This window comes from Heteronotia binoei, chromosome 4, assembly GCF_032191835.1.
Source record: "Heteronotia binoei isolate CCM8104 ecotype False Entrance Well chromosome 4, APGP_CSIRO_Hbin_v1, whole genome shotgun sequence".
Lineage (NCBI taxonomy): Eukaryota > Metazoa > Chordata > Lepidosauria > Squamata > Gekkonidae > Heteronotia > Heteronotia binoei.
The window spans coordinates 44,132,592-44,156,480 of NC_083226.1; the positions used below are offsets into that span (position 1 = coordinate 44,132,592).

At 42.6% G+C, this 23,889-nt stretch overlaps 1 protein-coding gene across 10 annotated transcripts in view; it reads left to right on the plus strand.

The window, feature by feature from the left end:
* Positions 1-23,889, plus strand: part of LINGO2 (leucine rich repeat and Ig domain containing 2) — an 888,319-nt gene that overhangs the window by 518,552 nt on the left and 345,878 nt on the right. The window lies entirely within an intron of this gene.

Here is a 23,889-nt window from a genome sequence, read left to right on the forward strand (position 1 = left end):
TCTCTACCTTTACCCACTTTTCACATGAGAAGTGGTGAAAACATCAACCTATCCCATTGTAGCTGCTTCTCCACAATAGAACAGACAAAAAGAGCAACAACTGTATGTTGTCCTGCCTCACATCAAAAGCTATTAGTGTAAACCACATGCACAGCACACTGTGTGTTTAGCCACTATGATAAAGAAAGGGGAAAGGAATCAAAGCTAGCTCTATGTCTTTTTCAAAATGTCAGGTTCTGCTTCTGAAGAAGTAAACCTGTCCCCTAAGGTATGCTTACAATTCTTCAAGAGCAAAGTATATGGCATCTCCTTCCAGGGTTGGTAGTGGTGCAAAATGTTCCCAGTAGACCTGAAGCTCATTTTTCAGGCATGGAGTCCTTACCCCGCCCCTCTCCATTTAAGACTATTCCCAAAGAGAAGACTAGAGCAAGCCCTGTGATTCTCACATTGTCATTTAGATGAAGTTCCTGTGAAAAAGAACTGATATGATGTTTTGCAAACTGCATTCTTGTTTTTACTAGCTCATAGTGGGGATTAGCCACTGATTGAAACCCATTTTGTGAGAGGGGAGGGGGTTCCATCTTACTCAAACTCTTAGTGAATAACCAATTGATGGGCAGCAGCAGTTTATCTGAGGGACTTTGAAACTGTTCTCTTCGTATGGGTTCTTTATGGAAATATGGAAGTACTCCTACCATTAGAAATGTTAACCATTTAATACCAGTAATGAAAACATAAGACTGAAGAAAGGGCAAACTTACCTTAATAGATTTGACCTGTGAAATCCAACAGTGAGAGAAAATGTGTTTTGGCTATTATATACAGGGATGGGCTCAAACCTGTCCAAAATCCTAAATTCACAACTAAAATTGCCTGGGTCATGGTTCAGAATCTGAGGTCCATGAGATCTCACCTCAGGGACCCTCCCGTGACCCTCCATGTGGTTTTTATAGGTTCAGGCATCTTGTGGTGGGGCATGATGACTGCATCCGCGGCTGACATGCTAGTGCCAATCAATTACGATTGTCAAAGCAACATGGGGAATGAACTTCTGCAGCCATGGAAATATCAATAGTGGTCTTCCAGAGCTCACAGAATGAATCAGTTCAGTAAACAGGAAGGTCCACTGAGGTTTGTGGTTTCTGTGGCCTCACAAACCCTCCATTTTCCCAGTTTGCTCCCATCCCTAATTATATCTATTCATATGATTCCCTTATTTTGGTCTCTTTCTCCCTACCTATTTGATAATTCATCTGAGTTCAGCCAAGTTGAATCTATCTGGATAGTTCATTGCAGGTATTGCACCTCATATTCCAACACAAACTTATACATGTATGAATACAAACACTCCTGTTTGCTACGTCTGTTAAGAGCAAGACTCTTGTTTTGGTTTGAATACTTGCAGGAAGATTATAGAGAAAGAAGGGTCTTGTGACATTTCATATGAGTGGGATTAAGCTAACAGCCAGACTGTTTGTCTTCAAATCTGGATGAATGTCTCATCACATGCTCTGCCTTGGCTATGTAAATTTCTGTTCTAAATGGTTTAATTTAATCATTGGAGTAAATAGAGGAATGGTCCAAACAGCTATCAAGAAGCATACAATGTGTACAGTATTACAGCAGTGTAGACATTGGAGTAGACAATTATTATGAAAGGGGCACTGAAGAAATCTAAAATGATTACATATAAATAAATCAAGCTTTAGCTTGTAAGTGAACACACACATGAACACACATGGAGCTGCCTTTGGCTGAGACAGACAGTTGCTCTGTTAAGCTCAATGTTGTCTACAATGACTAGCAATGGCTGTCTGGGAGTCTCAGGCTTTTTCATCATCTGTTACCAGTTCCTGTTAACTGGAGATCCTGGGGATTACACCTGCACAATATTCTGTATGCAAAACAGATGAACTACCACTGAACCACGGCTTCTCCCCAGTAAGTGAACCCAAGGAGGCCAGGTATACTGTGGACAAAAAGATATGTTAGGTCCTTCCCCCACCCCCACCTCTTTCATGAAGAAAGTAGTATGTATACTGAAGAATATGTATTTAAAAATTACATGACCTGCTTTTAGTAAGGATGAATTCCAGATGGAGAGGTTTCCTGTTCAAATGGGTGGAATTGTGGTTGTCCATTGCAACATATTTTAATATTTTATTTATTTTACTTGTTTGTTTTATTTACTTGTCTAGCAAAGCATATTTAGATTAGTTCTTCTCATTGTTATTGTTTCGATTCAGTTTTGTTCACTGTTAGTTCAGCTGCCAGCTGTTAGCTGGTTTGATGTGATAAATGGCCTTGGTAGATGAGCTTTTTAGCAATTCAAGAGGGGAGAGTATTCCTTTACTCACTCACTCTCCCTCTTTCTTTCTGTTTCCCCTTCTCTTCCCTTTTGCAAAATATTTGCATAGTTTGTTCAGCTAACAGTTATAGTTGCATGAAGTCACAGGAGGTAAATTACCATTGGTAGTAAACCTGCAGTTGTAAGCTTGTTAGAGCCCCTGATGACAAGTGTTAGTGAGACTGAGAAAGAGTAGGAGTAGTGAGATGATAGCTTAATATTCTCAATATATTAGATCACAGGTGTGGAATTCATTTATTATGAGGGACAGATCTGACACAAATGAGACCTTGTTGGGCTAGGCCATGTGTGCCATAAAACATAATGGCAGGTAGCAGAGATATAAACTTTATAAAGGACACAGACAAACACAAAGATTTTTTTAAAAGCTTAAAATAAAACATGCTTAAAAGATTAGCACTTGTTGGTTTTAATGGTGCTTTCTTTATATCTTTCCTATGCAATCCAGGGAACTGGGCAAAGGAAGCTCTGGCTCTTTCCTTCCTTCCCAGAGGACCAGGAAGGGCAGGAGCCTAAACCAATAGAAAGAAAAGAGGCTTGACTCAGTAGCTCTGCTGTGTGATTGAGAGAGCCTGGCAAAGCAAGCTATTCCTCCCCTCTTCCACCCCAAAGGAGGAGCCTCAGCCAATTGAGAAATTAGAGGCTTTGCTCTGTATCTCCTGTGCGATTGAGCAAGTCCAGCAAAGCAAGCTATGATACAGAAAGAAGCAAGAGAGAGGGAGGAAGCAGATGACAGCCAGTTCCTCAGGGGCGTGATAGGAGAAGAAGATATTGGATTTATATCCCCCTCTCCATTCCAAATCTCAGAGTCTCAGAGCGGCTCACAATCTCCTTTATCTTCCTCCTCCACAACAAACACCCTGTGAGGTGGGTGGGGCTGAGAGGGCTCTCACAGCAGCTGCCCTTTCAAGGACAACCTCTGCCAGAGCTATGGCTGACCCAAGGCCATTTCAGCAAGTGCAATTGGAGGAGTGGGGAATCAAACCTGGTTCTCCCAGATAAGAGTCCGCAGACTTAACCACTACACCAAACTGGCTCTCAGGAGCCCTCTGGGGGCCTAATTAGGCCCCCAGGTTGCATGTTTGACACCCCTGTATTAGATCATCTACCATACTAGGCCATCTAATATATTAGCTTAATAGGTGGTGTTAGGTTTGCATATTTACTTTATTTCAATTGTTATCCAATTTTATATAATTATATTTAGGGATTTTTAATGCTAAATTATGAATTATTATTAGTAGTATTTTCAGCTCACCAGAGTACTTACAGTATTATGAGTATAATAGATAATAATTATGGTACTTGTAGTAACTTCAGTATCGATTATTTATCTTATAATTTGCTATAATAGTTGTTACTGATTTCATAATTTTCTATCATTAGTAATTATTTTATTTTATTATTATCATTTGATTATATTATGCATTACATCATATTTAATAATGGGGGGAAGAGAACTCTAGATGATAACTTATTAGAAGTAGTTCAACCTAAAAAAAGGAGAATCAGTTAAATGTTTCACCAATATGAACCTGTTCATTTAAATAACACCTTCAATCCCCTAAATTCAGATGTTCGTGCTCCTGATAATAACACTCTTTCACAAGTAACAGATCAGGTTAATCCAGGTCTAGAAACCTCTAGCCTAAAAGAGTCTGATTTCCTTGCACAAACTCTAATTAATCAGACCTTTTTGATTGCTCAAATTCTAGACAAAATCTATGAATAATTAGTTGAGTTGCAAGACTCTCTTTCAAAACTTGGCTTGGGGGTGGCCTATCATACATTCCCTCTCCTCTACCTGATAAATCTTTTTTAAAAAATCTCATTTCATGTATCACCCTATTAACTCTAAGGCAAGTTCTCTGATTTTAAATCAGTTCAGTTTGCTTTATTACGGTCCAAGACCAAATACACAGCACAATGCAGGCCAACAACAACCACATAAAAATTGTAAAAATCAAGATGGACCTAAATAGGTAAAACATAAGATATTTAAAAAATAAATGTGAAAATAAAATATAGGACATTAGTATGAATAATGAGATATGACAAATAATACAGTAGTGGTCAAACATCTTCTAGCTTAATAAATATAGTACATATAATAAAAAAATTATACAGCTCCAGAAAAAAATATTAACTAGAATACACTGGTTAAAATTACAATCTGTTACCTCGACATTAACTTGTAAGAACCATAAAATGCAATTTGATTGCATGGGAACAAAATTTGGCAACTTTATGCATGGTCTCTGTATTTATATCAGTTTCAGTAGCATTTGTAATGGTATACAGAGTACTCAGGCAGGAGAAGGATTTTAAATCTTTTTCAGGTGGTCATATCTCCTCCTGAAGTTTTTTTTTTTAAAAAAATTAAAAAAAATAGATGGTATGTTTTGTTTTTTTAAAAAAATAGATTATATATTCTGAACCAACCTGTATGAACTTCTGGGTTAGTCACTGATTAGAATTGACCTGAAGTTTTTTCTCATTTTAATTGACTCCCATACTCATAGCAAGATCTCGTTAACTTTTTATTTAAAGAAAATTCATTCCATGATCTGGACAAAAAGGAAGAATTTTAAGCCACATTATATTTCTATACAGTTCAAGGACATATGTGTTAACCCATTAGTAAGCAAGGATCTGAGTATCCTAATCTTCATCATGTAAGGAAAACAATAAACCATAACTCAAAAACATAAATTAATTTAATCCCTGAGTAAATTCCTCAGGCCCTCTACGAAAGCATTCTTTTGACAAGGAGATCCTTGGGTCAGTTAGGAACCTCTCTTGAACTGGGTATCATCATATGTTAGCCCAGCCCAAAATTCCAAATAATCAATTAACTATTCTCACAACTTTTTTTGAGCAGAAATGCACAGGAGCACAATTCTGGCTGGCTTGGCATCAGGAAGTGTGGCCTAATACGCAAATGAGTTCTTACTGGGCTTTTTCTACAAAAAAAGCCCTGTGTGAAACAATGGTGACATTAGAGGGTGTGGCCTAATATGCAAATAAGGTTGCCAATCCCCAGGTGGGGGAAGGGGATCCTTGGGTTTGGAAGCCCTCCCGCCGCTTCAGGGTCATCAGAAAGCAGGGTGGGGGAGGGAAATGTCTTGCTGGGCACTCATTATTCCCTATGGAGACCGATTCCCATAGGGAATAATAGAGAATTGAGCTGTGGGTATCTGGGGCTCTGGAGGGCCTGTTTTTTGAGGTGAAGGCACCAAACTTGCAGCATAGCATTCAGCACCTCTCCTCAAAAGAGCCTCCAAGTTTCAAAATGATTGAGCCAAGTGGTCCAATTCTATGAGCCCCAAAAGAAGGTGCCTCTATCCTTCATTATTTCCAATGAAGGGAAGGTATTTAAAAGGTGTACAGTTCATTTAAATGTGATTAATCAGCTTCTCCTAATTGCCTTGATTCCCTGTAGAGAGCCTAATTTTTCAGTCAACTATTTATGTATTGTCCCAAGGATATTAGTGGGTTTTAGCAAAACTACCTTAAAATACTGCATGAATCATGTGCTGTTTCCAAAGTTCCCCTTCCCCCTATTCAGACATTCGTTCCTATCTTGCCATTATGGCCTTCTTTCTGAGCATCACTCAGAACTTCTTTATATTGTATGTTTTTCAGCTAAAGCTTTTCATTATTATGACTGCACATAAATTTAATCCCTTGTAAAATTTGCCAACTGTCAAGCTAACTTGAGTTACACACACACACACAAAAAAAAATCATCTGTTTGATAACTACATGAGAGAGAATATATTTGTTCCTTCTTGATTGCCATAGTGGTTTCTCTCTCCCTGTTATCCACTTTAAAGGAAAATATCAACTTTATAGTTAACTTTTTGTTTCAGAACACTGACCTGCTTATCCTTTGCTGCATTCAGCGATTGTCACATGTCTCACTGAGCTTATGGCAATCCCCCTTGCTCTTTGCAAATGCAATTTGAACAGTAACATTCCTAGCCTGAAAGGCTGTGTGTTGATCTGATTTCTCCTTCAGAAGATTTGCAGCATCTGTAGACAGGGCACATTTTTCTGACACTGGCCTATTGTCAAGATTTTCAAAGGGTTTAAGAGACCAATATTTGATCGAAGAGCCTTAAAATGTAATTTTGCAGGCTCAGGCTAATATTTGCAAAAATCTAGAACAGTCTATGCAGCTTTTCTCTTTGAATCACAGACTTTTTTTAGAATAAGGAGTACAGCATTTGTACCTATAGAAGTACAATAATGTTCTCAATATAAATGCATACATGTGTGGACTTCTAAATTAATACAGATTGTATGCTCTCAACAAGTAAGTTTTCATTCAAATACATTAGGGAATAAGAAATAAACTAATTCAATTTCAGTTCTCCAAGCAGATTTAGACTTATAATAGATGCTTAAGCCTCATTCACTCAGGTATTTAAATTGTTGAGACATGTCCGCATTATATACAGTGCACTCTTAAGCAAAGTTACACCCTTCTAAATCCATTAAAGTAACTCTGATTAGGAACACACTGCTAGAGCCCTGAAATGTGGTACCTGCATAGTCCAAAACTGGGGAAAAATCTGAAAACTTAACATAGAATCATACATATAGACCATCTGTTCAGTGCAGGATCAGCCTGAAGCATCCCTGACATATGTTCATCCAGATGCTGGTTGAAGGCTGCCAGTGAGGGAGAGTTCACCTTCTCCCTACCCAGCTGATTCCACCGCTGAACTACTCTTACTGTAAACAGGTCCCTCCTCCCCCCCCCCCCAAATATCTACCCAGTAACTTTTTGTCCATAATTTAAACCTATCACTGCAAATTCAATCCTAGCCAACATGGTATAGTGGTTAAGAGCAGCAAACTCTAATGTGGGCAAATGGGTTTGATTCTCCACTACTCCACATGTAAGCCTGCTGAGTTACCTTGGGCCAGTCACAATTCTCTCAACCCCACCAACCAAACAAGGTGCCTGTTGTGAGGAAAGGAAAGGAACGTGATTGTAAGCTGCTTTGAGACTTCTTAGAATTGAAAAAAGTGGGGTGTAAAAACCAACTCTGCTGCTGCTGCTGCTGCCACCAACAGAAACAGCTCTCTGCTCTCCTCTGACAGCCTGTCAAATACTTCAAAAGAGCAATATCTCCACATTTGTACTTTTCTCTCTGAAAAAAAAAAGTCAAAGTATGCCCAAATGTCTAAGGCATTTCCAGAATCCTGCCCCCACAAAGGTTGAAGCTTGATTCCTCCAGAATGGGGACCATGAAGGGTACCTTAAAATAAAGTACTTCCACATGAAAAAAACCCAAAATGTAAATCCAAATAATAGTGCTTTTAGAATCATAGACTTGGAAGGGACCTCCAGGGTCATCTAGTCCAACCCCCTGCACATTGCAGGAAATTCACAAATACTTCCCTCCACAACCCCAGTGACCCCCTGCTCCAAACCCAGAAGGTGACAAAAAACCTCCAGGCTCCCTGGCAAAACTGCCCTGGAGAAAAATGGTTTCCTTACACCAAAGTGGCAATCAGCATTTCCCTGGGCATATAAGAAAGGACTATGAGAAGTAAGCACTAATTCAACCCTTCCTGCCCTCCTCATGATCTGCCTGATTCACAGACCCCCATGCAAATAAGCAGCTACATTTTGTGTTTTCATAGTTACAGTATCACCTACCTCAAGCTACTCCTTACATTTACAGGTGTTGGCTGTGGCTCAACAGCCACCCACACACTTAAGAAGGATGATAGTTTTACAACAAAATGGCTGACACTGCTGTTTCCCACCCTTTCAGTATTGTGACCACTGCAACACCAGAGAAGAATTGCCAAATATAAGATATGAGCTAAACATAGTTCTTGTTTCCGGTGTTTTCATGGAGTAGGGAAAAGGAGGGGGGCTACTGCCTTCATCTCAGCCAGATAATATTTTGAAGAAATAGAACTGAATTGAAATATTCAAAATCCTAATTTTGACTGGTGTTGGGTTGGATAAAATACTAAAAAGTAAACATTATGTCTTCCATATGATATCCTTGTGCTTCAAATGGCTATGGATAAGTCTTATTTCTATGTACTTTTATTTAAACTATAAATTCCTTTATTGTTTTTTTTTTCAATATTTGTCCCAAAGTTACTTTGTTTGTAAATTAAAATGTGGAAAATGATGCAGGCATATTAATGCATGGAGGGTAGTAATCTTAATTCATTATTCACTGAAAATTATTAGCATTAGAGTGTTTTTCACTGGTAAAATTTCTACATGACTGCTCTTTCCATCTTACAAAACAAGCAAATCCACTGCCATAATTATTATAATTATTTTTTCACCTTGTTCCATTATCACCTTGTACTAACTGGCACTCTCTTCAGCCAGCATTTTCATTTGTTTTATTAGTCAGTCTCGCCAATAAAATCTACTTTATTGTAAACGTGCAGTTCAGTGCAATTCCTAATAACACAGTGTTGTAATTGCCTAATCAATAATGATCATAGGAGTCAAAGTTAATATTTGTAACAGTTATTGTTTTGTCAGAGATTGACATAAGGCCCAGCATGTATCAGAAGGCTAAGAATACTTATGATTTTTTATGGCTTTAAAATCCAAAGTGCTGCTTTGAAAGATAAAAAATCAGTAATGATTTGTAAACTAATAAATGGAAACACATTTGGGAGGATGTTCTTGTAATTATTTGGAGTAGAACAGGTGTTTTGAACAAAGAACTTGTCTTAAGCACATTAACTCTGAAGTAAATCCTACTGAGTTAGTAGTACTTACTGTATGGAATACCTGTACTGCCCATTTGGTCATTGTTCCGCAATTGCTCCCCCACTAGTCCAAAAAAGTATAAACACTTCTGGCCATAGCAGCATTGATGATGTTGCATGATGTGATCACATTGCTGAACCATAATTAAGTTAGCCAGTATGGACTTAGTGATTCTGCTTTTCATGTTCCTGGCAAAATGAGAAGTCTCCTTTTCTTTTCTTTTCTTTTCTTTTCTTTTCTTTTCTTTTCTTTTCTTTTCTTTTCTTTTCTTTTCTTTTCTTTTGGTTTATGATTCTCTTTTTATTATGTCTGTAGGGATTTTTGTTGCTGTTTATCACTTATAACCCATGGGTCCATTTTGGGGATAAAAAGGGCAGGATATAAATGATTTTTAGGTAAAATTATCGAGAGGGCAGTGGCGTTGCAGTTGCAGGGTTTTCTGGATGACACTTCCATCCTAGACCCTTGCAGGTCCGGCTTTCATCCGGGTCATGGGACGGAGACAGTACTGGTCGCCTTGGCAGATGACCTCCAGCAGCATCTGGATCAAGGTGGCATGGCGGTGCTGATGTTGTTAGATCTGTTGGCTGCATTTGACACGGTCGACCATCAGTTACTGACCCGCCACCTCACCGACGTAGCGGTTAGGGGGTCGGCCTTACAATGGCTTTCCTCCTTCCTCAAGGGACGGGGACAAAGGGTAGCAATTGGGGGTGAGCTGTCCCAGAGGCGCACACTAGATTGTGGAGTGCCGCAGGGAGCAGTTCTCTCTCCGATGCTATTTAATATCTATATGTGCCCCCTTGCCCAGATTGCCTAGAGGTATGGGCTTGGGTGTCATCAATATGCAGATGACACCCAGCTCTATCCCTGGACTGCGTCCCAGGGAATTTGGACCTGGCATTGCAGGCCGTGGCAACTTGGCTAAGGCTGAGTGGATTGAAGCTGAATCCGATGAAGACAGAGGTCCTTTGCGTGGGTCAGGGCACTTTGGGGAGGGAAATACCTCTCCCGGTTTTTGACGGGGTGCCGCTGAAAGTGGCGCACCGGGTCAGGAGCTTGGGAGTTCTACTGGAGCCTTCACTATCAATGGAGGCCCAGATAGCAGCCAGATAGTCAGCTTTCTTTCATCTAAAGTGGGCAAGGCAGTTGGCTCCCTTCCTAGAGCGTCGGGACCTAGCAACAGTGATTCATGCAACAGTCACCTCGAGATTGGATTACTGTAATGCCCTCTACATGGGGCTGTCTCTGTGCCGAACCCGGATGCAGAACGCGGCAGCTAGGCTGCTACTGGGGCTCCTAAAGTGGGAGTACATACAGCCGGGGCTGCGCGGACTGCACTGGTTGCCAGTTACATACCGGATTCATTACAAAGTGCTGGTTATTACCTTTAAAGCCCTATATAGCCGAGGACCTGCCTACCTGAGGGACCGTCTTTCCCCATATGAACCCCAGAGAGCACTGAGGTCAGCAGGAAAGAACCAACTGACCATCCCTGGGCCGAAGGAGGCAAAACTGCAGAGTACTCATATGTGGGCCTTCTCTGTCATAGCTCCACACCTATGGAAGAAGTGCGGGCCCTGCGGAACCTTGAACAGTTCCACAGGGCCTGCAAGACCATCCTTTTTTGGATGGCCTTTGCTGAATCAATGACAGAGGGTCTCGCCTAAGTGATTTTCGCCATCATGCTTATTGTAAATAGCACCAGAATGTTAATTTTAAAATTTTAAATTAGACTGTTTTAAAGCTAGATACTGATTTTAAATACTTATTGTATAATCTGTTGTATTTGATGTTGTTAGCCGCCCTGAGCCTGCTTTGGCGGGGAGGGTGGGATATAAATAAAATGTTGATTGATTGATTGATTTTAATCATTCAGTAAGCTTGGGGTCCCCAAACCCTTTTGAGCCTGTGGGCAACTTTGGAATTTCAACACAGGATGGCAGGTGTAGCCAGAAAACAGCTGCCATAGGAAGTGAAGCCAACCACAAAATGACTGCCACAGGAGATATAGTCACACACATAGAGGAAACCCAAGGACCGGAGGGGAGAAGGGGTGTAATTTGAAAAATACACTGGGAAAGAAGAGTGAGAGAGAATTAAACCCACACTCATGGTGGCAGCTGGCACTGAAAGGCCATGTTCAGATGCACAGTTTAATCAGATGTTGCTACTGTTTCCTTCCAGATTTAAAGTGGCTGATCAGACAGCAACATCTGCCTCCCGGTAATGACTTGTGGTAGCCCCCCCAAAAAAAAATCCTTCTCAGAACCGGATTATTTTGTTACCTGTTCCTTTGCAGTGTTTTTTGAGTTCTCTGGTTTCACCTCATAGTTCTCTCCATCTGGATAGTTCTGCTGCATTATTAACCAACTTCTGGATGTCTGAAGGCTGTCCCAGAGCAAAAGGAGCCTCAGACATCCAGTGCCATTATGATGCCATTTTTACTACTTAGCAATATGCACATAATCGCATAACCACATAATGTTTTAACCTATGCGCATAATATGCGGAACCTGATTAGGTGGGGATTTACTTGCTGTAGGATCAGGGCCACTCCAACCGGTGCACAACCTGATTAGGCAAGAGGATTTGCTTGCTGTAGGATCAGGGCCACTCCAACCAGTGCGCAACCTGATTAGACAAGGGGACTTCCACACTCTGGGATCAGGGCCAGTCCAACCGGTATGCAATCTGATTAGGCGGGGATTTACTTGCTCTAGGATCAGGGCCACTTCAACCGGTGCGCAACCTGACTAGGCAAGGGGACTTCCACGCTCTAGAATCAGGGCCAGTCCAACTGGTGCACAACCTGACTAGGCGGGGATTTGCTCGCTCTCAACTTAGGTTAGCGCTTTCCCTGTGAGGCGGTTCTGGTGCACGCAAGGAGATCGACTCAAGGTAGCCCATTTCTCCTGCCACTATTCTATTGTATATACTATCCTCACTCCATTGAACGCATCACTGATAATACAAGGTCTGTACTTCCGGAGAGTCACTCCAACCGGTGCTTGTACTCCGAAGATAAGACTAAGTGCTATCCTACGTGTGTGTGTGTGTGTAATGTACAAGAAAGGAGGGCAAGAAGCGGGAATTGGGGACCTATGTGTTCCTAAACAGCAACCTAGCCTGATCTCTTTCCTAACCCTCGATAGACGTGTTGAGTAGGCCAATCAGGATGGTGGCCGGGCTTCACATGATTCTCCCTTTGTGTCCCAGTCAGGCTGAGCCCCTATACAGGCAGTATCTGGCCCTCTGGGCGCGGCTGGAGAATTAGCGCTGAATGATAGAGTGGGAGCAGACCCTCCCCATGAGGTATAGAATGCTCTTCTAGAGCCAATCACACAGTTCTCAGTCACTCATTCACAATCACTCAGGCCTAACAGGGTAAGTTCTCAAAGAAGTATCCTTCCACATCTGGCTGTCAGAAAACATGCATGTTGACTACCGTGTGTTCTGATGACCAGGGTTTTGCCCGCATCCTCCACCAATATCTGTTAAGCAAACTGCCCTAAAAATAGGATTTGGGGGGATTTAGAGTGGAGGGCAATCTGCCTTTTAGCGAGATCAAAAACCTGTGTATACAGAAGGTGTCTGCTTTGGAAGTTACCCAATAACAAGACAATATAATATAATATAAAAAGGTTTATTATGAAATAAAGACAAACATACAAGAGTATACAGTCACGCAATGCACATACATTCCTAATAAAAATAAGATAGAAATAGACAGGGGCAAACACAAGGATTGACAAACAGGGTAATAATTACCTATCATAGTCTTCGGGGAACATAAGAACATAAGAGAAGCCATGTTGGATCAGGCCAACGGCCCATCAAGTCCAACACTCTGTGTCACACAGTGGCAAAAAATGTTATATACGCACATACACTGTGGCTAATAGCCACTGATGGACCTCTGCTCCATATTTTTATCTAAACCCCTCTTGAAGGTGGCTATACTTGTGGCCGCCACCACCTCCTGTGGCAGTGAATTCCACATGTTAATCACCCTTTGGGTGAAGAAGTACTTCCTTTTATCCGTTTTAACCTGTCTGCTCAGCAATTTCATCGAATGCCCACGAGTTCTTGTATTGTGAGAAAGGGAGAAAAGTACTTCTTTCTCTACTTTCTCCATCCCATGCATTATCTTGTAAACCTCTCTCATGTCACCCCGCAGTCGACGTTTCTCCAAGCTAAAGAGTCCCAAGCGTTTCAACCTTTCTTCATAGGGAAAGTGCTCCAGCCCTTTAATCATTCTAGTTGCCCTTCTCTGCACCTTCTCTAAAGCTATAATATCCTTTTTGAGGTGCGGCGACCAGAACTGCACACAGTACTCCAAATGAGACCGCACCATCGATTTATACAGGGGCATTATGATACTGGCTGATTTGTTTTCAATTCCCTTCCTAATAATTCCCAGCATGGCGTTGGCCTTTTTTATTGCAAACGCACACTGTCTTGACACTTTCAGTGAGTTATCTATCATGACCCCAAGATCTCTCTCTTGATCAGTCTCTGCCAGTTCACACCCCATTAACTTGTATTTGTAGCTGGGATTCTTAGCCCCAATGTGCATTACTTTGCACTTGGCCACATTGAACCGCATCTGCCACGTTGACGCCCACTCACCCAGCCTCAACAGATCCCTTTGGAGTTCCTCACAATCCTCTCTGGTTCTCACCACCCTGAACAATTTAGTGTCATCCGCAAACTTGGCCACTTCACTGCTCACTCCCAACTCTAAATCATTTATGAACAAGTTAAAGAGCATGGGACCCAGTACCGAGCCCTGTGGCACCCCACTGCTTACCGTCCTCCACTGCGAAGACTGCCCATTTATACTCACTCTCTGCTTCCTATTACTCAGCCAGTTTTTGATCCACAAGAGGACCTGTCCTTTTACTCCATGATTCTCAAGCTTTCTAAGGAGCCTTTGATGAGGAACTTTATCAAAAGCTTTCTGGAAGTCAAGGTAAACAACATCTATCGGGTCTCCTTTGTCCACATGTTTGTTCACCCCCTCAAAGAAATGCAACAGGTTAGTGAGGCAAGATCTTCCCTTGCAGAACCCATGCTGAGTCTTCCTCAATAACCCGTGTTCATCAATGTGCCTGCTCATTCTGTCCTTGATAATGGTTTCTAGGCTTGAAAATGGTTTCTAGGGAAGGCTCCAATGGCAACGAAAAAGGAGATGGGGGATGGACCCTCAACTGATCAGATATCGGGGGTGTATCTAAAAGTGGGGTATGTGGTACTGTCAGATGCACATGTGTGGAGAGTTGGGTCAGAGGTTATAAGGACTACCTTGAACCCTTAGAGGGTAGGAGGTGCAGGGGCGAATGACAGGTGGTCAGCTGGTACATGACCTCAGAAAAAGGGGAGGCTCCGAAGTAACCATCAGGGCTGGACTTGTGTGGTGGGCAGTGGACAGTCTATTCAGGACACCTGATTGGACGCCCATATCCAGCCAATGAGCGAACCTGGCCCTGGTTACCTGATTGTGTTTCCAGGTAACAATGGGCAGGGGGGAGGCTCCAGGGTGACAATTAGGGCAAAGTATGGGTGAGGATATTGGGGTGGAAGTGATTAACAAGCTATCCAAACTTACCGAAAGGTGACAGTAGAGGGCCAAATTGTTATCTAAGGTGACACCCGATCTATACAAAGAACTCTGGCTCTAGGTGAAGATGTCCTTCCTCTTTTCTTCTTTACTGGCACTATCTTTTGTCTTGGGTTCCGTTGGACAAAAGCTTAGGTAGTCTGGCAGGATCCACTCTTAAGATAAGCTTGATTGCCTTATGCAAAAGAAGAAGATGATGATATTGGATTTATATCCTGCCCTCCCTTCCAAAGAGTCTCAGAGCGGCTCACAATCTCCTTTACCTTCCTCCCCCACAACAGACACCCTGTGAGGTGGGTGGGGCTGGAGAGGGCTCTCACTGCAGCTGCCCTTTCAAGGACAACCTCTGCCAGAGCTATGGCAAAAGTAACACCTGTTGAGTACGTGAGCCTCTTGCTTCGCTGTCATGGAGTCTGGCACTGCAGGAAGATGGTTGCTGATGGTGCTAGCCTACCAACATGGCTTTCATGGTCAAGGCTGGAAACCACTTGCTCAGACAGTTCCTGGTGGCGTAACTTCTTCCACTGCAACGGCCAAGATGGTGCATGCATGGAGCGGCTGGAAACCCATCTGTACTTTTGGCTAGCACTCTTCCAGAGATATAGAGTGCTGTTATAACACTAAGACTGTTAGTACCCACATAAGTCTCTTATAAACTGGTAGATAAAACCCACTTTTCACAGCAGATGTGTGTAAGTCGAATCTCCAGGCACCCTGGCAACCAAACAGGTGATTACGATATCTGTATATAACTGAAATTAGGGGTCCCTCACTCACAGATACCTTAGTGCCCAGAAGCAGCATGTTAAGGACCTTTGCAAGAAGAGGTCAGCATCACATTATAAAGACATAGGTGGAGATGGGTGTTTGGGTAAGCATACTAGTGGAAACAGCAGCAGCTGTGTTGTAAAGGTATGTATACAAAGTCCAAAGATCCTTACTTCCTAGTAAGTATGCTTCGAGACAGTGTGTGATTGCAATAAAAAAGGCGAACGCCATGCTGGGAATTATTAGGAAGGGAACTGAAAACAAATCAGCCAGTATCATAATGACCCTGTATAAATCAATGGTGCAGCCTTATTTAGAATACTGTGTACAATTCTAGTCCCCACACCTCAGAAAAGATATTAAGCAGGGGTGGCCAACAGTAGCTCTCCAGATGTTTTTTGCCTACAACTCCCATCAGCCCCAGCCAGCATGGCCAATGGCTGGGGCTGATGAGAGTTGTAGGCAAAAACAACTGGAGAGCTACCATTGGCCACCCCTGTATTATAGATTGGAAAAAGTGCAAAAAAAAAGGGCAACTAGAATGATTAAAGAGTTGGAACACTTTCCCTATGAAGAAAGGTTTAAACATTTGGGGCTCTTCAGCTTGGAGAAATGTTGACTAAAGGGTGACATGATAGAGATTTACAAGATTATGCATGGGATAAAGAAGATAGAGAAAGAAGCACTTTTCTCCCTTTCTCACAATATGAGAACTCATGGACATTCAATTAAATTGCTGAGCAGTCAGGTTAGAACTGATAAAAGGAAGTACTTCTTCATCCAAAGACTGATCAACACATGGAATTCACTGCCACAGGAGGTGGTGGCAGCTACAAGCATAGACAGCTTCAAGAGGGGAATGGATAAGCATATGGATCAGAGGTCCATCAGTGGCTATTAGCCATAGTATATTGATGGAACTCTCTGTCTGGGGCAGTGATGCTCTTATTCTTGGTTCTTGGGCACAGTGGGAGGGATTCTAGTGTCCTGACCTCACTGGTGGACCTCCTCATGGCACTTGTGTTGTTGTTTTTTTGCCTCTGTGTGACACAGAGTGTTGGACTGGATGGGCCATTGACCTGATCCAACATTGCTTCTTATGTTCTTATGCTTAGAACTGCAGCCAGAATCTTAATCCAGTCTCTGTTCACTGAGATTACAAATTCTATAAGAGGCCTTCTATTCAACCTAATATCATGCACTGCTTATTCAGGACAATACTTCTGAGTGAACTAAGGGTACAAATTTCAGTAGTCACCCTGGGGGTGTCCAGGGAGATGAGCAGGGTGCTTCTGGGGATAGGAGCATCATCCTCAAACATCTTGTATGTTCTTTTGAGCATTCAGGAAGGCCCAGAGGGTCTAAGGATCCACAATGACTATTAGCAGCCCTGTTCAAAAATAAGTCTCTTTATGTTAAATGGAGATTACTTCTTTAGATGCAATACAGCACACACTTTTGTCTCCTTCCTCCATTTTATCGGACAAGATCATCCTCTTACCCCCTTGTCAAGAATAATCAGAACTATGACGAGGACAATTTCAATTAGGAAAATTATGTTGAAGAAGAAATTAAAACTGTGGCCCTGATCTGATTCAATTAGGACAGCAGCCATGCCACATGATTCTATACATGCTTACCCAGAAGTAGGGTTGCCAGGTGGGAGCAGGAGATCCTCTGGTTTGGAGGTACTCCCCCAACTTCAGGGTCATCAGAAAGCCGGGGCGGGGGAGTAAAATGTCTGCTGGACACTCCATTATACTCTGTGAAGACCAATTCCCATAGCGCAGTGTTTCCCATTTGCAGGGTCATGACCCGGTACCGGGCCATGAAAGCCTCACTACCGAGCCACAGGAAAAGCCAGAGCTAGCCCCGCCCCCATTAAAGCTAGCCCCGCCCTGTCTCTATGTTGTGCAGAGAGGAGCTGGGCTGCCTCTCCTTCCTTCTCCCCCGCTCCCAGTGTTTGAGAGAAACCAAGCAAGCTTGATTGTAGCTTGAGGCAGGGTTCCAGTAGTAGCAGCTGAAGGAAGGGCCTACTAAATGTGTCAGCATATTTTGAGGTAGAGCAACTGCCAGGGCGCAGTGTGGGTGGTACACAGTGCTGGCATTCCTGATGGCAATGGCAACAGCACTCCCAACTGCATACACTGGCCAGTGCTGTTGAGGAAGGTATGTCTAGGTGGTGCAGGCAATTGAACATGGGCATTAGCAGTGCTTGCAAGCTGGAGAAGAATACACAAACAGACAGGTGCATGCAGGTGTGGGGGTGAAAAGAGAGGACCGCCCACTTTCCACCCCCATTTTGGCTCAGCATGAGTTTCAGAGAGATTTTTCTGAAAATGTATTTACTTCTGAAGACTAGGTTTGGGGGAGTGCCCTGGAAGTGACATCACAGGAAAAGGTAGAGTTTTGGTTCAGTGTGCCCCAGAAGTGACATCACTTGGTCCTTGACACCACAGAAAATGACATAATTGCTGTCTCCTGGCTTCACCCCCAAAGTCTCCTGACTCCACCCCCAAATTTTAGTGGACCACGAAGAAAAAGTGTAAAAATAACTGGGCCAAGGGAAAGAAAAGTTTGGGAAACCCTGCCATAGCAGATAATGGAGAATTGATCCATGAATTTCTGGGGCTCAGGGGGGCTGTTTTTTTGAGGTTTTCAGAGTATAATCTGGTGCATCTCTAAAAAATACCCACCAAGTTTCAAAAAGATAGGATGAGAGGATCCAATTCTGTGAGTTACAAACGAAGGTGCCCCTATCCTTCATTATTTCCAAATGGAGGGAAGGCATTTAAAATGTGTGTGGTCCCTTTAAATGTGATTGCCAGAATACCCTTAGGAGTTCATTGTGCTTGCCACACCCTTGCTCCTGGCTCCACCCCCAAAGCCCCCAGATATATCCTGAGTCATACCTGGCAACTCTACCCAAAAGTAAGCTTTACTGTGTTCTGTGGGGTTTGCTCCTTAACCTATACTCTTTTGTACAGTTACTGACTAAAGATTATCTTTCTAGTGAACACCCACTGCATGCATCTAAGTGAGCTCCATGAAAGCCATGTTACAATAAAAAAAATTAAAATCCACAAAAGCGTATACCTCTTGAATACAATTTGTTAGTCTTAATGGTGGTACTGGACTCACACTTTGTTCTGCTACTTCAGACCAACACCGGTACCCAACTGGAACTAACAATACAAGCTTGTTAGTCTTTCCTGTGCCATAAGATACTCTTTGTTTTAACTAGGAAAAACATTCAATTGAACTAAATGAAACTTTTAAATAAGCATGCAGGGAATGGAGCTGTTTAAGCAAACTGCTTCCTTTTCAATCCTGAAATCCCAAAGCCCTCTTTTAGATTTGCTGTGTAAATAACTTGGTTTATTTTTAGGGAAGAAACAGGTTTGCCTTTCTTTTGGTCAACCCCATCTCTGATTTCTTCCAACATTTACATATTCACCCGTTGCTTGTTTCTGATGAATTTTCAACAGTTGCTTGGTTCCTACGCTGTTGCATAATGAAACTTTAATTCAAATACACTTCCCGTCTTCATTAAAGCTTGATACGCCAGCTTCCACTGACATCTCCCTGGCGGGATTAAGGGATGTTGAAGATGCAGCAAGACAGTGGGGGTGAAAATGTACTTTCTGACAACCAAAGGTTTGATGTAAGGATCCAGAGGCCTACAAGGACATTTCAACATCATTCCACTGAATAAATTTGCTCTCTTAGATGCATGTGGCATAAATCAGGGAGCCTGCTTTTGAGAGGATCGCTGCATTGTGTGGCAGGGGGAAGGGTGCAGAATGTATGCTTGCTGTGTGATCCCTCGTGAGATTGTCAGTGTGTGCGCATGCATGTGTGTGGATTTAAAGCAGAGGGTTTTTTACTGTCAGAAAACATTAGACAAAACTCAGGAAAAAGTATCTGAAGTCAGTATGTTTAGCTGGGTTCCATCAGTATACTTACATCTGACAAATTGTAAGTGAATGGTTTCTTGTAGCTCATTTAAAAATGGCTTGTTATTTCTGATCAGTTTATTGTTTCTACAAGAAAGGCCTTTCCGGTGCTCAAGTTATGGGGGAAAGGGTAGGATCTTGATAAACACTTCCAAGTCCTACCCTATGACTCCCCTCAATTTTAGCCCTCCTGGTCCTTTTAAGCTAAGCTCTCTCCTCTTTGTGTGTACAGGATGCTGCACATGTCATTCCTATAGAATACTCAGAGAATGACTCTGAAGCATCACACATGACTTTGGTTTGGGAAATGAGATTACATTCAGAAGCATTACTCTCAGAGGAAGTGGGCACATTGTTCGATGTGGAAACAGTCCCAAAAGACAGAACTATGAGCTGTGCTTGAATTTCTTTTCAAGTGGTGAAACATCTCTACATTTTACAAACAAAAATATGCTAAAATGGAAGGAAGTTGCTGGAATCATCTTGATGCAGGTTTATGAGAGCATTTACACAGAAGTCAGGAAAGTGTCATTTTAGGTCCTTCTTAAATTCAGACTATAAACTTTACCAAGGACAGAATCTCCTACTCCTTGTCCCTGCACTAAAATGAGGCTTCTCAAACAACCCTTGGCCAGTGCAATCTTTGCGCCTGTCTGTCTTCACACTGCGACTAAACATCATTCACCAGCCCACCTTTCCTTTTGGACTGGAGCCTGGAGGCCCACCTTCTTTAATTCCAAAAGGGAATTGTCAGGAATGTGCTCATTGCTTTCATTCTTCATTTTGAATCTTCAAAAAATGAAGTTTTGGGTATTTACCAGAAGTGACACCCTGACACCATTTTAAAAAAACTTTTTCCTTCTTCCAGCCCACTTGGGGCTGGTGGGCAAGGATAAGGAGACCACCTGATGATCTCCCTTGAACCAGGAAGAGTCACTATCTCTCAGTCTAACCTACCTCACACAGTTATTCTGAGGGTAAAATAAAGGAATGGAGAACTGTGAATGCTGTCCTGAGGTCCTTGGAGGAAGGGTGGTATAAAAATATAATAGATGTATATATTATGTATGTTAGAGCATGTTTGTTTTGAAGAGAGAGAAAAAAACAGTCCAAAGCATTTGGAGGCCTGTGAAGCAAAGTCCAAGCAATGCCATCCGTATAATTTGAATGATCTCCCAAGATTTGCCCCCTTAGGTGAGTGCCTCAGTGCCTAATGGCAAGACTGCCTGTGCAGTAATATGAGGCTTGCACACAACTTTATTGCACACAACAATATCATCATTGTTTCACATAGGGCTTTTTGTAGAAAAAAGTCCCGCAGGAGCTCATTTGCATATTAGGCCATGCCCCCTGGCACCAGGCCAGCCAGAACTGTGTTCCTGCTCAAAAAAAGCCCTGGACTTGCATATTGTGGCTCTGCTGCCATGGTTTGATCCAGGCCTCAGATTCAGTGGGAGCTCATAGGAGCACAGCTCCTGAACCTTTCTGAGAGTTCCTCCTTCTCCTCCTGAGAGTTCCACCTCCTTGTCCATTGACTAGTATGTGCAGCTGCATAATAATCCCTGGATGAGCTCCACCACCTATTTTTCTACAAAACGACCCCTGGTTTGATCCATTATGAAGGCAGGGTTAAAGAAAGCAGTTGTTTTCCAAAAACATATGAACTGCGCATCCTTCAACTGATCTTGGGGGAGAAGGGGGAGTGCAACAGCAGCAACCATCCTTCATTGTCTGAACTGTTTGATGTCTGTGTAATGCATTCTTGCTTTGACGCTTGTTTTCAGTATGTTTAAATTATTGTCCACATATCACTTGTAGTGCAAAATAATCTTAGAAATATCTGATGAAATCTATCATTCCTTACAGCATCATTGCAGTGCCATTTATTTGTTGTCTCTGGCCAGCAAGCTTTGGGAATGCTTTCCTTAAAGGGGGGAAGGAGAAAAAAACTTAGTGGGTCCATGCAATATTGCCTTTAAAAAGTGACAGTGGATTTGTAAATCAGGACTGTATTGGCTGCCTTAGTAAAATTGGGTATAGATGACAAGTTGGGTTGCAAGATCTGAGTTGGGAAATACCTGGAGATTTTGGAGGTAGAACCTGGGGAGGGCAGAGTTGGGGGTGGGGAGCAGGGCTGACCCTGCCACTGAGCAAACTAGGGCACCGGCCTTCTGGGAGCACCAAATTGGACACCCCCCATGTGATTCAGCAATGTCATCAGTGTAGCAGGGAGGGGGCTGCCAGAAGTTAGCCTTGCCTAGAGTGCCAGACAGGCTAGGGCTGACCCTCTGGGTGAGAGACTTCAGAGGGGTATAATGCCATGGAGTTCACCTTCCAAAGCAGCCATTTTCTCCAGAGGAACTGTAATTTTTCCTGAAGACAAGTTATAATGCTGGGAGATCTCCAACCACCACCTACAAGCTTGTGAAATCCGAGAGCTCACTGGTCTGAGTAAGGTATATAACTTAGAACGCTCCATGAGGAAGGATTCACTCTGAACGTGAACAGAAGCAGCAGTCCAGTTGCAGCCACACCAGTTTGGGAACTGCAATCGCACCTGCATTGGACTTCAGGAAGTCCTACAAACGAAGAAAAAACATTCTATATTGTAAAATGGACTGTAATATAATTCTAAATTAATTTGTGAAAAATACTGTGGTTTAAAACTTTGTTTTCAATATATGTGCTACCTACAAGCTGGCAGCCCTAATGAACAGGGAAGGAACCTTCACAAAGCTGGTTCATAGTTTCTTTTGTGTGCATGTTACTTTTTAAGCATGTACAGGCAGGCAAGCTACTAAAAGTTCATCATCTGTCTTCTCATGCAACCTCACACAGGTGGCACAGAAGATACTGAGCTTTTTTCCTGCATTCCATTTTGAGCAGGGCAGCTGGAGAAGTGAGCCCCAGGAGCCTGCAAGTGAACTCAGAAGGCATTTAAAGGGCTTCCAGTCTCTTTCAATGCACTTCAACCACAGCTGTATGGCTGACCTGAAATATCCCTAATATTTCCAGGTCATCCATTTTCAGTTAGCTGAGTAAATGGCCCACTCACAAACAGAGTGGGGAAAAATATCCAGAAAATACCAATATGGAATTTTGGGGGTATTTTTTCCAGCTTGGTTTGCCAAATGCACACCACTGCTGTTGATGCAAATGAACAACACTGCAACAGTCTACCACTTCAACAAGCAAGGAGGCACAGGTTCCAGGAGGCTTTGCTTAGAGGCAATAGCAGTGTGGGAGATATTTATAGATACTGGGGCCCTGCCCAGGACCATCCATATAGCAGGGTCTTTAAATGCAGAAGCAGAAATCTGAGTTTATCAGACCAATTATAAATTATCTATCCAAGAGAAATGCGTCAAGATGATTTTATGCTCCTGGGGGTATCCTCAGGTGGACATGTTCACCACAGCCAAGTCCACAAAGACACCTGAGTTCTCTAGGGGAGGTTCCCAAGTCAGGAACACTCTTCTATGTGTTCCCTTCTTTCCCATCCCCTCCTGAACACAATTAGAGGGAAAATACTAGCTGATCGGACAGACTGTATCCTAGTCAATCCCTTCTGGCCCCACCAGATCTGTTTTTCAGAGCTGCTACACCTGGTGGGCAAGGATTACATACCATTTCCACCTGCCCTGGATCTGTTGATGTATGGCCTATTACTGCATTATAGTGTAGCAAGAGTACATTTGACGGCATGAAGGATCTGGCCATAGGACGCTCCTTCTCCCTGAGGGAAGAAGACATCTTGATTGTGGTCTGTAAACCCTCAAGTTGGTATTCTTATGGTAGGAGGTGGACTCAATTTGAGTCCTGGACATCTGCTAGAGTGGAATGCCCTTTTGCTTGCCTGTTGTCATATCTTTTGAAATACCTGCTCTCACTAGCAAAGGACAATTTAGCAGTGTCTTCAGTTAGGACCCACTTGGCAGCTATTGCTGCATTTCATGAGGAAGTGCAAGATACTACTGTGCTTTCTCACAAATTGGCTCAGTGCTTTTTAAAGGGGCTGTCCAGTGTCTTTTCTCCTATGTCTTGTATTGCTCCACAATTGTTGTTGCCCTTAGTATTAGCTAAACTGATGAATCCTCCTTTTGAACCTATAGCCTCCTGCTCCTTTGTGTGATTCTTGAGGAAGGTAGCATTTTTAGTGGTTTTTTAAGCCAGATTGCTCAGCAAACTGGCAGCACTTTGAATAGATCTGCCTTTTCTTAAAGTATTCAATGAGCAGATTGTTTACACTGAAGTCTAGACTTCCTTCCTACCTAAAGTAGTTTCCAAAGTCATCTAGGATCAAGAAGTGGTCCTACCAGGTTTTTTTTTTACTGACTCCAAGCGCAGATGCAGAGAAGGCCTACGTATCCTTGATGTTAGGAGGGCCTTCCTTTGCTATTTAGAAAGA